Raw genomic sequence first — 13938 nt, forward strand, 5'->3', positions numbered from 1 at the left:
GCACTTAGGAAATAACGTGGTGGTATCCTAATGCCTTCCGCGCCGCGGTTTTATTGTCATGTCATCCCCATCATGCCAGTAAATATTCAGCCATAATCCACATTCCAACTCGCATCTTGTGCGTTGTGATGATACCAATAACGTGGGTAGAAAGACTCAGTACTTGAAAATATACTACACTCTGCAAGCCACCTAGCCGGCCGTTGTGGCTGAGCGGTTCTAAGCGCTTCAGTCTGGAATAGCACGACCGCTACGGTCGCAGGTTCGAATCGTGCCTCTGGCATGGATGTGTGTGATGTCCTTAGGTTGGTTAGATCTAAGTAGTTCTAGGAGACTGATGACCTCAGATGTTAAGTACCATACTGCTCAGAGCCATTTGAACCATTTTCTTGCTATCACAGTACAGTGCATCGTATCTGTAATACTGATTTTTTTCCGCATTACATTGACGTATTCAGTGAGGGAAAGGGAAAAGTGACTGTGGGTATGACCCTGTACGTGGCCTAACCTCGCTTTCCTCATTATCATGTTCCATATACGATGGCGGCAGCATAATCGTTGCACAGCTCTCTTCGAAAACGTGCTCTATAACTTGACTTTCGCAAGAACTACAACATCTTTCTTCCAAGAATTCTCATTTACGTTCCCCGAGCAATTTTGTTACGCTTCCATACATACTATATCGAACTGCTGCAATCGTAGCAGCGCTTCTCTGATTTCGTTCGATGTCTGTCGTCAAGCCTACTTGATAATCACTTCGTGAACAAAACTCTAGAATTGGTCGCATCAGCGTAACGCATGCGCCACCCAGTCATGCACACTGGACTCGCATTCGGGAGGACGACGGTTCAATCCCGTCTCCAGCCATCCTGATGTATGTTTTCCGTGATTTCCCTAAATCATATCAGGCAAATGCGGGGATGGTTCCTTTGAAAGGGCACGGTCGATTTCCTTCCCAATCCTTCCCTAACCCGAGCTTGCGCTCCGTCTCTAATGACCTCGTTTTCGACGGGACGTTAAACACTAACCACCACCACCACCACCCAGTCATGACACAGACCGTAGGTAATACGCATACAACGACTGTTGCGGGCCGGCCGGTGTGGCCGAGCGGTTCTAGACGCTACAGTCTGGAACCGCGCGACCGCTACGGTCGCAGGTTCGAATCCCGCCTCGGGCATGGATGTGTGTGATGTCCTTAGGTTAGTTCGGTTTAAGTAGTTCTAATTTCTAGGGGACTGATGACCTCAGAAGTTAAGTCCCATAGAGCTAAGAGCCATTTGAACCGTTTTACTGTTGCGGAGTCTAGGTGTAGGTGTAGAATTTTCACCCTGCTCTTTATTATTGCTTTTCTGCTTGAGAGTCACCAAAGTCGGAAGCTTCCTTCTCGAATCTCACCGCGACTTCGCATTCATGTAATCACTTCCCGTGAATCGTTGCCGATGAATAGCCCCATTCATGGGAAGATAACAAATGATAATCACTGTCTGAGAGATTGGCTCTGTGACAAAGATCATAGCGTTTTACAATATCCCATTTCACATGCGTTCGTCTTGAGCTCCGGAGTAGAGAAAATGCACACTTTTTGAGATTTTGGGTCGCTTTTGTCGAGTCGGATCACGTTTTACTCAAAGAAAAGTGGACACGTTGCTGGTAAATTAAAGCTAAGGGAAAGCAAGGTCTAGTTTAAAGAGTTAATCCCTGGCCTATATGAAACGCATTGTCACTTTTAGGACAAATCACATGCTAACGTCACTGCCCAAGGGAAGCTTTCTTTAAATTGTCTCGGCGTCCGCAAGAAACGAACCTAACTCACTCCAATAACTGAAAGCTCAAATTACTTTATGTATGTTTCTCATCCTTATTCTTGTCAGAAGAACGGAGCAGAATGATTGTAAGCGAGTGAAGTGACACAAGAAATCTGTACATCGGCTGCCAAAGCTACACATTATTGAACTCAAAGCCGAAATAAAAACACTGTAGATGGCCGAAATCAGAGTAATGGTTACACGTACAAGGGGAACACATGGCAGCAAATTCTTGGGCGCTGCTGACCGAGTGTAAAGCAATAGGCAGTCGACACATGGGTCAGCAATACTTTGCGTGTAGCTGAAGTTGGCAAGAGACGTACTGCTTGACTCGCAAGAAAGCTGTGTGCAAGATGAAGCCTCGTAGCGCTTGTTGGGAGAAGTGTTAGATAAACGAAAGAGTCGAAGATCGCGAGAATACATTGTACTCGTATGACCACAGCGAGGAGAAAGATCCATGAAAGAGGACGATAAGATAAATTTTGCTTATTTGAATAATGCATTGTGTCCTTGGGTGAGCATATGATTTGGTAGCCTTGTAAACAAACAATGCAAAATTCCACGGTGTGCTTTTATTTGTCGCTGTATTGGTTGTGAATAATGTTGAAACGATTTTCCAACGTCAGTACTCTTTAAAAATCGCTTGAAATGTTCATTTATTATAAAAAAGGGTTCCTCAAATTTACCACTGGTTCACGGTGCAAAATGATTGTAAGCGGCTGAAGTGGCACAAGAAATCTGTACATCGGCGGTCTTAAAAGCTACATATTATTAAATTCAAAGCCGAAATAAATGTAGGTTTTAGTTTTTCAATGACGAAGATCTGAATGAAACTTCGTCCAAATCCGTGATTAACAATTGACGGTCTTCCCTTGTGTGATGTAAAAATTCTTAGCACTTTTCCTTTACCAGTCGTGATAAGAGTAGACTCATTTTTCGCAAGCGCCAAACCAGCTCTTCTCTTGAGATACATGTAGAGTGCACTATGTAGCACACGGGCGTATATACACTGCCGTAAATGGCGTATATACACTGCCGTAAAGCATCATTAAAATGATTAAGCTCTAAAAGTAGTTTAATTTTTTCTGAGACATTCATTGCATAGTGTTAATGCATCCTTCTGTGTGTAATTGTACAAAATGAAACAATAAATATTGTTTTTGTTTTCACAGGTGAGTCAAGGAACGCAAAGGTCAGTTTTCGTGGCACGTCTGCGGCCTGCTGAGAAGAAAGTAAGTAATTCAGCTACAGAATTTCATCGTCTCACTTCCGTCCATTGACTAATCGTAGTAGTGGTCATTCATGCATCACTGACATACTTAAAACTGCCATTGCCGAAATGATGAGTTTAAGGCCGAACGCAAACAGCAAACACATGTATAACTAATTTAGCAAATATATAATCAATCCACCTAAGACTACGAATAGGTGTTCTTTAGTTAAACCTTTACAGATTTATCTCTGTCTTGATAGAAAGTTGCCCTTGTCTAGAGTAAAATGACTCCAGCCAATAAAAATTCATTCCTAATCATTGCTTTCTTGGATAATATTACAGTAATTTCCATGAAATAAGAGATACAAGTTAAACATTTTCAATTGTCATCACTCAATGAACACGATTTGATGATCTCTAGTGAGATTGTCGTATATATCAGTAACACGTTGTCTCTATTTAAATGACAGTCCACTGTTTTCCACGTTTTGTCGCTGTCCCAGATGGGCACTGAAATTATAACTTAAAGCACGTGTCGTCCTGGTCGTTTCCCCATTTCACCAACTCGTTACCAGTAGCCGTGTGATCTATAATCGTCTCATCGGCAATGGGATGTTAAACCGAGACAAATATATTAAGACAATAATCATACTCCTCAACTGCACTGTAAAAGAGATGAACTAGCTCATACGTCAGCTTCTGATATAAAACCTTATTACAGCAACAGTGCAGAGCCTTAACTAAAGTACACACATTCAGCACTTAATGTTACAACACTTATCATTAAAAAACTTTACGTATCTGATGAAACCTAATCGTCGTCTAGAATCTTTCCGAGAGGTCCAGGGTCGTATTTTCGAAACGAATCTCTGACTTTCATCTCTAGTTGTCTTGTATTTTCCGTAATTTCATAGTGATGTTCACATGTATTGATACTATTTTTCACCTCAGTAATTATCTGGATATTTGCTCAATTGCCTCAGGTGGCCAACTCTGACGTGGCAACAACTAGCCAAAAACCGCAACAATTCGGCACTTATATATAAGTGGAATAATTATGCAGTATTAACTGCTTTGCTTTATTAGAATTAATACTTTTACAAAGCTGTAATTAGAAACTGTTTTTCCACAAAAACTTGACGATGTTGGTAAGTTTTACAATGAACATTTGACTTTTTTTCTGTAGGTGGACGGAAAAAATCGCAGTACCAAAAAATAATTAATGTAGCGTAATGAAATTTCGGGAATACATTTGTCTAGGTAACATATTTAAGTGATCACATTGCATAATCACAGGTTAATGTAAGTGCGAGATAAGCCATTGCAAATGCAAAAAGCTGGTACATTAATAACCGGTGTAAGCGCTAGCATGTTGAATGCTAGTATACACCCGTGCATGCATTGTGTTGTACTGGTGCGGGGTGTCAGTTTGTGGGGTGCAGTTCCATGCACGTTGCACTTAGTCGGCCAACACAGGGACGGTTGACACTGTTTGTGGATGACGCTGGAGTTGTCATGCGATGATGTCCCATACGTGCTCGATTGCAGACAGATCTGGTGGCCGAGCAGGCCAAAGAAACACATCGACCCGCTGTAGAGCATGTTGGGTTACGATAGCGGCATGTGGGCGAGCGTTATCCTGTTGGAAACACTTAGTGAAATGCTGTTCACGAATGACAGTGCAACAGGCAGACCGAGGTGCTGGTCTGCGGTCAGGGTGCGTGGGATAGCCACGAGAGAGTTCCTGCTGCCATACGAAACCGCGCCCCAGACCATCACTCCAGGAGTTGGTCCTGTGCGTCTAGCACGCAGACAGGTTGGTTGCAGGCGTTCAACTGGCCTCACTCTAACCAACACACGGCCATCACTGGCACCGAGCCAGAACCGAGTTGCATCAGAAAACACAACAGACCTGTACCTGCCCTCGCTTGACGCCACTGAACTTGCAAATGGCGATAGATTGGAGTCAGTCGAAGGCACGCTGAAGGGCTGCTGGCTCGGAGCTGTCTTGAAGTAACCGATTCTTAACAGTTGTAATGTCACTGAGGTGGCAACTGCTAGCCGGCCGGTGTGACGGAGCGGTTCTAGGCGCTACAGTTTGGAACCGCGCGACCGCTCCGGTCGCAGGTTCGAATCCTGCCCCGGGCATGGGTGTATGTGATGTCCTTAGGTTAGTTAGGTTTAAGCAGTTCTAAGTTCTTGGGGACTGATGCCTCAGAAGTTAAGTCCCATAGTGCTCAGAGCCATTTTGGCAACTGCTGCTCAAATTGCTGCTGCGGATGCAGTATTGTTCGTCAGAGCCACATGCCAAACATAATGGCCTTCCCACTCGGTAATGCCAACTGACCGTCCGAAGCCCGGTCTTCATGCGACTGTACAACCACGTGACCACCGCTGTCAGCAATCATGTACAGTGGCTACATTCCTGCGACATCTTGCAGTTATATGGCAGAGGAACATCTAGTTTTCCATAGCCCTATTACACGACCACGTTCAAACTCAATGAGATGTTAATAACGGCGTCTTTGTCGCCCTAAACACATTCTTCAGTAACATCAACTCACCACGACTAATCTCAAAGGTAACTAACGCTCACGATCGTTACAGCGTGCATTTAGAGCAATCCCGATTTTCATCCTCATAGTGGCACTACTGGCGCCACTCTTATGTGACTGGCGTGAAACTAGAATAGACATTATTTTCGGATGTAGGAACACGCCTACCAACTTCCGTTTATGTCGCACAATTCCTTCTTAGCGTTGTGATTTATTTTCCCTCAGTGTATATTCTTTTTTGATACAAAATTTCGTAAAATATAAACTTTAAACAATTATTTATAATATATGCAAATCTCCACTACATTATTTAACTATTTTGATTATTAACATTTACGCAGGTTTCAACTCTGAAGTTACATTGTTATACAATGTATTTTGGACATTAAGTCATACATTACCAGCCAGTCTTGATTTTTTCCTTACCTTCTTTCTACAACTTTCTAAACAAGAATTCATGCAAAAAATTACGTTAAGTTTGTAAATTACTATTCTTTTTAATTTGACAGTTTTGTTTTAACCGAAGTGAAATATGTAAATATGTTGCTTCAGCTTCTTCAAAAAAAAAATGGTTCAATTGGCTCTAAGCACTATGGGACTTAACAGCTGAGGTCATCAGTCCCCTATACTTAGAACTACTTAAACCTAACTAACCTAAGGACATCACACACATCCATGCCCGAGGCAGGATTCGAAGCTGCGACCGTAGCAGCCCCGTGGTTCCGGACTGAAGCGCCTAGAACCGCGTGGCCACCGCGGCCGCCTCAGCTTATTCAGATTTATAATTTTGTTAATGAGTTGGTATGTTTAGCATCGCTACTCAGACAACTTTCAGTCATTCCGAATAATACTGAATAATGAGTAAGAAATATGGAAGGGATAAACATAAATGTAGTCATCTGACACCGTAATTCTCGATAGAGTGTATCGAGTAATACACTAAAAAGTGTGCATCGCATACTCCTATATGAAATCCATGCTACACTAACGTCACGCTTGTCAAAAGATTTGAAAGAAGAATTATTCCCATACACACAATCAGATGACAATATTTTAACAGACCACATATTTCGATTCACGTGAAATATCCGGCAGACCGCCCCAGCTGTAGTCCGAACACATTACTGAGCGAGGTGCGCAGTGGGTATCTCACGTATGTAAGGGAATGGGGTTTAAACTCTCTCCAGCTATTCTGCTTTAGGTTTCCCTAACCATATCTTCCTCATTTTCCAGTGTTCTTAGCTGGTGTAGTCTCCTTAAATTTCCTTTCCCCAGAACTTGCTATAACAGAGAACATCTACCTCGTACGTTTTAAATTATTTCTGTATCTGCCACTACTATTATTATTATTGCCACCAATATTAGTGGTAGCAGCTGCAGTAGCACAAATACTGCCAGTGTTAACTATATTAGCTCATACTCAGTATTATTTACTCGCACTGCCACTTCAGACAATTAAAACATTTTAACACTATTTGCCGTATTAATATTGCTATTTCTTAAGAAAAATGTACTGGTTCGATGTAACAGAGCGTCTGATGACCCTAATCAGATGAGGCTAAGTAAATAAATAAATAAAATAAAAAATAAATCCTTGAGGACAACATAGGTAGAATATTTGAAAAAGGCCCCTTGTTTCTTATCCTCGTACAGCTGAGTAAGTGGTCTATAATAATCTCTGTGCCAATGTGGTTTTAAAGTAACTTTCTATTCTTTCTTTTCAACTACAGCGGGGCACAAAATCTAATTTTGGTATTCATTGAAAAGAGACATTTTCCCGCAGATCTTGTTTGAAACACTTTATTTCGTTGACTGCTATATAAATTCGCCCGTCGCACATATTGTTTGCTTTTACTTTAAGTCGTATGCAGAACAGTGAACTTCAAATAACTACTGAGAACATACGCAGAAATACCCATCTCCATACTCAAGGTTGTTAATGCATGCCTCCGCAGTAGCTCTCGACTCTGGGGTAATCAGTTCGAATCTTTGTGGTCGAAGAAATCTTCGCCGCTGTTATTGGCCGGTAAGGGGTGAGTGATGGTTCCTGATCACCAGTGCCCAGGATTGAATTCTAAACAGCCTCGCACTGAAGTGAGGGCATCTGACACTGGCTAGTCGGATGGGGTGGAAAATCCTGAGAGTCCCATTAGTGCTATGAGGCGGCAATAGTTTCGCCCCACCCGTCTCTCATCATCATAAAACACACATGGCAGCATATGTACATACCAAATGAAGTCACCTATGGTCAACAGATACGTTGCAAAAGGGGCATAGTGTGCTGGGGTAGACATCCTTCCAATTAGGCAGCTGGAAAACCCATATGGTCTCCCAATCAACAATGCTGTACGATTCTTTCCTTTATATGAAAGATATTTCATCGCAGTTGGTAAATACATGTGTAAGTGCATCTGCCTGAAACTCTTACCAGTTGTCACAGACGTGCTTAATATTATGTACTTGTTTCTGAGGCAGCCGTTTTCTCACTGTGCTACTGTCTCTAGTTTGCTTCTTAGAGTAATTATTGTTTTTTAGTCAGCCTGGATAAACTGGTTTACTTCCTTAATGACGCTTACTGTCTCATCATTTAAGACTGTGGATCTTGGCCATTAACGATAAGTGCATGTAATCGTTCTTAAATGCACTACAACACAACCTACCTTGTTTTTACTTTTTAACAGTCGCATTCTCAGACAACGTTTTCCTACTTTTAAATTAAAATTATCGTTCTGTGATCGTTCCGTAATACAGCCATAACTTTTGGTGACGACGTGTGTTATTCGTAGCAGTCACACTAACGACCCGTGGTGAAGTCTGATATGAATACCTGTCTAATGCTTATTACTGCTTTTAGATGTTCTACTTAATATCTAAATGGGTGTAATATTAAATCATCTTAAACGGCCCTTATGAGCTCCATGGGTCTTTAATACCAGAGTCACAGCAATTCCCAGTGCTATTTTCCACTTTTTTAGGTAAGAGCCATGGCAGAGGAAAAAAAAACATGCGACCAGTAAAAAAAAATTAAAACCGAGATAACTAGAAAAAACAAGAAGCATTTGGCACTAATGTTCGATAAGCTGTTAACATAGTATTGCCGTGACAAAATACTGCTCAGAAATCATCAGTACTGCAATTTGTTTCCATCATATTCAGGTATAACAAAACCGATTGAGGCTACGGAGATAGTTGGTGTAGATAACCTGCTTTAGTGGCTTCGAGGCAGGGCTCACAGGCCGAATTGTCGTGGGAAGATAGTACATGTTATGAAGTTGGACAGAAGTTGTTTCTTTGTCAGCTGTTCTTTTTCTGATCTTATCTTCACACTCTTTACAGGAGCGTTATGTAAGGAGATTTGTAGCTGCCACCCAGTGCAGTGGTTATTGGAATGTTCGCAGTACGTTTTCGCTAGACAATAGCCATATTTCTCCTAGTGCACACTAGTTGGGATTTTGAGTTCTTTTGTTAGACTCTTCCGTTGGCCAAACAGTTCTGAATTATTCGCACTGCCCTCCTTTAGATCCGTTTCTTTCCGCCTCCCCCGCATCTTTGTGTTTGTTTTGGGATTTAGAGTGCTGAAAAGCAACTTTATAGTGCCATTACAAAAATACTTCCAGACTACTCAGACTACAAAAAAATCTATACACAGGGTCATTTTGCTAAAATATGGAACGAGTAACACCACAAATTCTAAAATTAAAACTCAGAAAATGTAGCAAGTCTCATCAATGACAAAAAACCAGGCTACCTGCCTGGTAACACATTAAAATATACTCCTAGTGCTATAGGAAGCAGTATCTGAAGATATGTACGAAGAGGAACCGCATGTGAGCCCGAACATCTTTGGGATGTCAGCTCGCAGGACGTGTATGGATACGAGTGACAAAGGTCTCATCCCCCCTTGAATGTCTTGAGGAGGTACACCAGGGGCGAGTAGTTGTCTTTACTAGCCCAGCATCGGCTTATTGCCTGTCACGTACAACATCGACGAGATAAGGCTGTAGTACATGCGACTAATTGTGGACTGAGGGTAAACCAGGGAAGAAGTGACGTGAAACATATCAAATTAAATGTTACAGAAGGTAAGGTATACATGTTGTGTCGTAGGGCGATCTGTATGACTAAGTACACACTTTGTACACCGCGATCGGACTTTGACCATTTTATAACAAGTTCCATAAGATCAGATGATGGGAGCATAACTGTTAAAACCGGTCATCTTGGAAGAACAAAAGTATCTACAATGCGATTTCGGCTTATACGAAGTGTGCTCTTCATTTCCTGTTACAGAAGGCTAAGTAATGGATAAAACAAGAAATCAGTCCTCTGGAGAATAGCCGAAGAAAGGATTGTGTGGAAAGCACCGATTAGCAAAAGAGACGACAAGATAGCACATGTGTTAAGACAACAGCAAATAGCTTTCATGATTCTACAGGGAACCATAAAGGGCTAACACTGTAGGAGACGATAGAGATTAGAATAAATCAACAAATATCTGATGACTTTAGGTTCAAGTGTTACTTTGAGATAAAGGCATTGGCATGGAAGAGGAAGTTAAGTCGGACCGCATCAAACCAGTCAGCATACTGACTCCGCACTCCACAAGAAACGGTGAGAAGAGGGGTGGATTGCAAGCGCAAAGAAATAGTCCTTAACAAGGTCAAGGCAGCTTGGCAGCTACCAAGGAAACTTCTATAGCAACGCGAGAGCTACGGGTTGTTGGAACATCCATCATGTTGCACCTTGCAGTTTACAATTATTCCCACCTCTACGAGGAGGAGGAGATTAGTGTTTAACGTCCCGTCGACAAAGAGGTCATTAAAGACGGAGCACAAGCTCTGGTTAGGGAAGGATTGGGAAGGAAATCGGCCGTGCCCTTTCAAAGGAACTATCCCGATATTTGCCTGAAACAATTTAGGGAAATCACGGAAAGCCCAAATCAGGATGGCCGGTGACGGATTTGAACCGTAGTCCTCCTGAATGCGCGCCTCTCCGAATTTGATATTCGAGGTTACGTCTTCAGAAATAAAGTCTACTAGACTGTAAACATATTGTAATTCATGACTAAAATGAGCATACTTGGGCAAATAAAGGTATTTAAACCTAATTTCAAGGTCTCTCATCACCAGGCCCAGAAAATTCCACTTTTATCTTTGTATATATACACAATATCTGCGAGAAGTCAGAGACTGCAACTAAGACCACCCGTCTAGACATTAAAACATAATACGAACCTACGTGAGTCTGTTGCTGTTCCTGGTGGGCTACATGTAATATTTTCCACCTTGAACGATAAAACTGGAGGCGTGCATGTGAAGAAGCACAATTGTTTAGTGTAGATGGAGAATGCTACAATTACACCGTATTCGGTTTCTGTGCTGGTTAAGTTGGAAGTGTAACTTATCTCTCAGATGGCGCGGCTAGAACATTGTTGCCCGTTTGGAGCGGCATCTGACGTGCACAAGAATTCCAGTTAACGGCAGACTTGCTTTTTGCGCAAAGATTTCTTTTATGGAGAGGACCGGTGTTGCTCGCAGACACTCGGCACAGCGAGCGTGTACCGGCTTTCACCAAGTCCGCATCTTTCCGTCGAACTACGACCTTTAGCGTACCACGCCTATTGAAAACGGGAATATGTTAAACAGATATCTCAACTATAGGAAAAGGGAATGTGATCCACGTTCTATGATTAAGTGTATTATGACAGCCAGAGTTCAGACTTGTTGTCTGACGTTATTCCAGACAAATGAAGAGTGTTCCAGTATTGAGTGGTGTTCTGCGTCGTATTTTTCAGATTATGTAACACATCGGAGAACGGAGTGCGGTATGCATCTCGCGTGGATTCCTCTAACGTCCTTTCGTCATTAGCGTCATCGTCTGTATGCTCTAATGACTTTCAACCTTCTGACATTCAGCTACTGTACGTGTCTTCTCGAGAAATCCAGAGTCCAGTTCATACATTGTTGATCGATATACTATCCAGCGTCTAGCGTGTGCAGTATTCACATTGCACTTGGATGTAATAGGAGAGAACTGTAAATTCGGATTTCGCCAAAGACACCGTTAATCCTTTAGTTACCACACTATTCCCTTTCTATTCTACACTCAGGCTCATAAATTAAGGATAATGCTGATACATGATGAAACAACGCTCTGGTGGCCGGTTTGCGGGTTTAAATCACCTCGGGGTATGCCCATGCGGTGCATTTGACCTGCGGTCGTTGCACGGTGGCGCTGGCAGCAGTCCACATAACGCAGAGATGTGTTGGTGCATGTCAGAGTACGGTGCAGCGAGTAAGTGTACAGACGTTTGCAGACGTGCTAATGGTGCTGGTGTTGAAAATGGCTCAAAGAACACATATTGATGACAGTATGAGGGGTAGAATACTAGGGTGACTGGAAGCTGGTCAAACACAGGAGGGCGTAGCACGGGCCCTTCGTGTGCCACAAAGTGTGATCTCAAGATTATGGCAACGATTCCAGCAGACAGGAAACGATCCAGGCGCTACAGTAAGGGATGTCCACAGTGTACAACACCACAAGAAGACCGAAATCTCACCATCAGTGCCCGCAGACGGCCACGGAGTACTGCAGGTAGCCTTGCTCGGGACCTTACCGCTGCCACTGGAACAGTTGTCTGCAGACACACAGTCTACAGACGACTGAACAGACACGGTTTATTCGCCCGGAGACCCCTGGTCACAGGAGAGCCCGTAAAGCCTGGTGTCAAGAACACAGTACATGGTCATTTGAACAGTGGTCCCAGGTACTATTCAGACGAGACCAGGTATAGTCTGAACAGCGATTCTCGCCGGATTTCCATCTGGCGTGAACCAGGAACCAGATACCAACCCCTTAACGTCTTTGAAAGGGACCTGTATGGAGGTCGTGGTTTGATGGTGTGGAGTGGGTTATGATTGGTGCACGTACGCCCCTGCATTTCTTTGACAGAGGAACTGTAACAGGTCAGGTGTATGGGGACGTCATTTTGCACCAGTGTTTCTGCCTTTTCAGGGGTACAGTGGGTCCCACATTCCTCCTGATGGATGATAACGCACGGCCCCACGAGCTGCCATCGTGGAGGAGTACCTTGAAACAGAAGATGTCAGGCGAATGGAGTGGCCTGACTGTTCTCCAGACCTAAACCCTATCGAGCACGTCTGGGACGCTCTCGGTCGACGTATCGCTGCACGTCTTCAAACCCTATGACATTTCAGGAGCTCCGACAGGCACTGTTGCAAAAATTGGAGGCTATACCCAAGCAGCTGCTCGACCACCTGATCCAGAGTATGCCAACCCGCTGTGCGGCCTGTGTACGTATGCATGGTGATCATATCCCATATTGATGTGGGAGTACGTGCGCAGGAAAGAGTGGCGTTTTGTAGCACATGTGTTTCGGGACCTTTTTCTCAACTTATCACCGATACCGTGGACTTACAGATCTGTGTCGTGTGTGTTCCCTATGTGCCTATGCTATTAGCGCCAGTTTTGTGTAGTGCCATGTTGTATGGCACCACATTCTGCAATTATCCTTAATTTATGAGCATGAGTGTAGTTTATCCCGTAGAATGAACTTCGAAAGAAGCACTCTTTAAAGAGTCCAACCAAGAGATAAGGCCGAACTCCCAGGATACTTCCGAAACTTTTCTTACATGTTAGAACCCATTTTCTTCAACTTTACGCATCGCATTAATCGTAAGAATCACACAGGAATAGAACTTATCTGATAATCACATGAAACTCATTCTTAGAAGGAATGTTCAACATGCCATTCCTTAATGTTGCTGACACGTATATTAACCCGTGTTTGCATACAATCTGGGATGTGCTGTTGTGCCCGTAGAGTACTCCATTTGGTCCGAGAGTCTTCCGCAATACAGGCACCAAGATGCTCTGCATCGTATACCGGTGCTCTGTACACTAGAGCCTTAAGTCCGGAGAATGTAAAGGCCGGGACAGGGGCAGGCAGCTGTTGTTTAAAAGCTGGCGTCCATTAACAATGAATTGAGGAGAAGCTCCATCTAGCGTGAAATACACGTTTCGTGGAACTGACAAAGGCACGTCACTTAGAGGATCAATGTCTCGCTGGATTACTACACTGTGAAGAGTTGTACAATATGAGTTCCAATATGGAAATAGTTTTTTTATTAATACTGTTCATTCTCTACCCTAAAGTTATTGAGGGCTGTTGTCGTCTTATCTTTTATAGCCACAAGATCTTTTCAGTAAAATAAAGAGGACATCTGATAATGGTGCAGAGGGAGCCACTATTGGTTGGGAATGTCCGGAAAGGGATAGCCAGTCCGGAATTTGCCTTACAACGAAGGGAAATCCTCTGAAAAACTTAGAACCGTGTCGTCGC

General features: G+C 43.1%; 1 protein-coding gene across 2 annotated transcripts in view; it reads left to right on the forward strand.

Annotated features, from left to right (window-relative positions):
* The window catches only part of LOC124802956 (ATP-binding cassette subfamily G member 4-like), a 486150-nt gene that overhangs the window by 365046 nt on the left and 107166 nt on the right, over window positions 1-13938 (forward strand). The gene's annotated exons all lie outside the window — the stretch shown is intronic.

The sequence above is a fragment of the Schistocerca piceifrons genome, chromosome 6 (assembly GCF_021461385.2).
Source record: "Schistocerca piceifrons isolate TAMUIC-IGC-003096 chromosome 6, iqSchPice1.1, whole genome shotgun sequence".
Taxonomy (NCBI): Eukaryota; Metazoa; Arthropoda; class Insecta; order Orthoptera; family Acrididae; genus Schistocerca; species Schistocerca piceifrons.